Genomic DNA, 4364 nt, shown 5'->3' with positions numbered 1-4364 from the left:
TGAAGTAATTACTACTATTTTCATCCACTTTATAAATGAGGAAAATTGGCACCAAACGGTTAACTCATCCAAGGGCATATAGTGGCAGAACTAAGATTGGAATTAGACCCCAAGCTGCCAATCTGCCACCTTAATATCTATGGGCATTCAACTATAAGCACAGTGTAGATATAGAGATGGCATGGTGTAGTGCAAAGAGCTAGTGGCAGGCCTGTGATTATTATGATGTCATTTATAAAAACTGAGGGTGTTATTTGTATGTGGGTGTCTGACATTCTAGAAAATGGCCTATGAAATACACATCAAACTGACAGTGTTTTGCTTTGGAGAAAGGAATGAGATGGGAGCAGGGCAGGCTTTAACTTTTTACCTTATATACTTTTGTATTGGACTTTTTTAAAGCATAAAAGCATTTTTTAAAGCATTCATGTTTATTTTTTAACTTAAAAACATGAGTTGATGCTAAACTCCAAAAATTGGTGAAAATCCTGGAAGGAAATAGCACAATATGGTGGTATATAAAACTTGCCCAACGTCAGTAATGCTAAATAAACATTCCTTTGGCAGAAATGATGAAATTATATGTATTCAATCTGAAAACAAAAACCAGGATTAGAACTGTATCTTGGATACATAGATGCCTGCTCTAACCTCTCCCCTCTACCAGTATCTTTTGCTAATCTCTATTTTGCATTTAAGGGTGCTGTTTTAATTTGATGAAAATTATAAATAGAAATCATGCTGTCTAAGATAAACAACTATAAAATTCTTGGTTTGGCTTTTAAAGGTAAAAATAAGAGTGGTTGAACTACAAGAAAAACTACTGTAAGAGAAAAAAAAATGTTTCCAAGTGTCCCTCTTTCTACCCAGTATTCCTTGCTCTACCTTTTCACGGTAGACAGAATAATGGTCCCCAAAGATGTCCACATCCTAATCCCCAGAATCCGTGAATATATTATTTTGATAGCAAGAGGGACTTTGCAGATGTGATTAACTGTAGGATCTTGACATGGGGAAATCAGCTTGGATTATCCAGGTGGACCCAGTATAAATCACAGCAGTCCTTGAGAGGAAGAGGGAAGCAGGGGAGTCTGAGAGAGTTCTGAAGATACTGTCCTGTTACCTTTGAAAATGTAGGAACAGGTCACGAGACAAGGAATGCAGGCAGCTTCTAGGAGCTAGAACACCTCAAGGAAACGGATTCTCCTCAAGAGACTCCAGAAAGAAAACAGCCCTGCTGACACCTTTGGTGTAAAAACAATAGCCCAGGGAGATCCATTTTGCACTTCTGACTTTCAGGACCTTAGGATAACAAGTTTATATTGTTTTAAGTCATGAAATTTGTAGTAATTTGTCCAGCAGCAGCAGCAGCAGCAGCAGCAAAGTAATACACCTTTTCTGAAATGTTCAATATTTTTGGCCTATACTAAAAGTAACACTTTCTCTTCAAAAAGTGATCTTTCATAGTGTTGAAATTTTCGCCCTTTTCTACAGCAAATGAGCCTAGTAACTGAGGGTTCAAAATGAAAAACAGAAACTCCAAGTTAGGAAAGAGGGTACTCAGGGCACTAAAAAAGAGAAATAATTTACCAACACACCACAAAATCCTTAAAGCAGGACTATCATTCATCTGTGGGAAATGTGACATCCTCCAAGATAGGAACATGTGTGTTTCTTTTAAATTGTAAGCTTTCTACTTCTCAATTTATCACCTTCCACTTTATCAGGGACAATAATCTATCTTGCCTTTTTTTTTCAGACTCCCCTTGTCATCTGCCTATTCACAACGGGAACAGTGAATTTGGGAAATCTTGGACAAATGTGTGATTATTGAAGATGTACTGGCATTTAGTGTGCCAGTTCTAGGAACATAAGACTGGCAATGTTTGAGATAGTCCTGCACGAGGCGGAATTCTCCTGAGTTCCATTCAGTGTTCAGCCAGACAGTAAGGTAAGTGAAAAACCTGATTATAATTATTTAAGCCTAGAACCAATTCTTTTTTACATACAAACACAAGTNCCCAGACATCTTAACTACTGGAGTAGCGAAGACTGTGGCAGGAAACTGAGTATCAAGAATGAGCAGAAGTGTGACAGGTAAAAAAAAAAAAAAAAGTTTTTAGCTGGAGACGTGCTTAGAACGGATAAGGGAAATACTCCGGGTCTGCGGCTGGTTTTCATATGCTTATTAAGCTCCTACCCCGCTCTGCGGGAGTATCTGATGTGCACAGGGAGGGAGCCCTGATGCTGGAAGACTGGAGCGGACTGAGAATTTAGTCCAGATAAATGAGCACGGTACTCCACAATAGAAGGTGACCTTCCTTCGCAGGAGAGACGGGAAGAGGGGGGAACTGCACCGGAGGAGCTTTTAACAGTCGCAACTACTTTAGGGGTTTTGAATCTAGTAACTACGAACTGCTCAATTCAAGTAGCGTCAAAGTAGATTAACTACAGTCACCATTTAGAAATGGCAAAGGATCCAGATTTGCAAGGTAACATGCTCTACTGCATAGAACACTAAACCACACGTTAATATTGTAACAGACTCCCATTTTGCTATTTTGAAATTTTACGCATGAATTTTTGCAAATCACAGACGCAGGTGCAAATGTGAATTAAGAAGAGCTTGCATGCACTACTTTCAAAACTTAAAACATCTGCCTTTTTATAGTTCCTTTTTCTAAAGGTAAGGCTTCTGGGAAGGTGGACAGCTTTTCTTTTAATATTCTTTATTGTGTGGCTGGTTCACTTTTTTTAAAAAAACTAATTTAGAAAGTAATGTCATTTGAAGAGTGTTTTCTTACTCCTGGATCATACATTACTCCGCTTATTTAATATCCTAACAGGAAGCAGAGTTTCTGCTATATTTTAGGCTATGTCAGTTTTATACAGAATATTTTTTTAGAGCTTGAAGGCAGGTATTGTAGATTTGACAGTAAACTGAATCCTCCTCATTTTAGAGGAAGAGAAAAACATAATGCCTCAGAAAGATAACATATAAATTGCAAAGTCATGTAAATCAGTTATAAAAAGACAAAGTGTGGAGTTAAAATGGTTCACAGTCATTTGATTCCACTTACTCAAATATATCATAACCTGGGAGTTGGTTGTTTTTTTGTTTTTTTTTAGCAAAACATATTTAATAAAGAATTTTTATTCAGAGTATATAAAGAACTCTCAAAACTCACTAACGAGAAAAAAAGCAAAGGATCAGAATAGCGACTTCACCAAAAAAGATACACAAATGGCAAATAAGCCACATGAAAAGATGCTCCACATCATTAGTCATTAGAGAAATGCAAATTAAAACCACAATGAGATACTACTACATAGCTCTTAGAATGAGGGGAATAAAGTCTGACTATACTAGTATTGGAGAAGGTGAAGATAGATGCTGAGCAAACACAACTTTCATACATTGCTGGTAGGAATGCAAATACGTATAGTGGCTTTATTTGTCATCACCAAAAACTGAAAACACTTAAAGGGACATTCTTACTCCTCAACTCCAGAGAATTGAGTTGAATAATCTATTAATGCTGCTCAAGTTTTGCAACTGAAATAGGGGATTGAATACCAAGGGGAGATGGGTTGAGGACAAGTGTTGGAAATTTCCTTGAAAACTTTTTTTTTTTTACTCATGTAGTTTTTTTCTACTCCGTGATGAATATATTCATTACAAAAGTGATTTTAAAATTATGTACTAATTTACTTTCTTATTCCAAATCTTTAAATAATTGCTTCATTATTAGTAATTAAGTGAGCAGGAAAATGCACCTCGCTCAGCCTTTACATGGCTGTATATACTTCTTAAGCTCCTGCAAAAGCCAAATACTCCCAGACTTTGTTTGAAAAGCTTATGCTAGTGTAATTTGGTACCTAAGAGAGTATACTTTTAATAGTGCTGTATCAGGCATTTCCATAAGTAGATATTTGTCTATTAGTTGCTAGATCTCCTGTCCCTAGAATAGTGATACACCCAGATGTTCAATAAATACAATAACTATAGAATAAATGGAAAAGGCAAATAATAAGTACATAAATATTTATGCTCACAAGGACACAAAAGTACAAATTAAAATGAATTTGAAATAATCATTTTATGACTACTAAGGTAGCAAAATTTTTCTAAATCCTGCCAACAAGGTTTGAATAATTCCTTGATGTCAGTTAGCATTGATGGGTGTAATCCATTTAGAAGGCAATACTGAGCAAAAACCATAAATATGTGCATAACCTTAAGCAGATATTTTATCTTAAGAATATAGTTCAACACAAGCAAAAAAGATATGTTTGAATGTTTATAATAGTGTATCCCATTAGAACCCCAATTTGGAAGCATTCACATTTTGAGACTAGTTTAA

Source organism: Hipposideros armiger, unplaced genomic scaffold (assembly GCF_001890085.2).
Source record: "Hipposideros armiger isolate ML-2016 unplaced genomic scaffold, ASM189008v1 scaffold_1164, whole genome shotgun sequence".
Lineage (NCBI taxonomy): Eukaryota > Metazoa > Chordata > Mammalia > Chiroptera > Hipposideridae > Hipposideros > Hipposideros armiger.
This window is presented reverse-complemented; position numbering follows the sequence as displayed.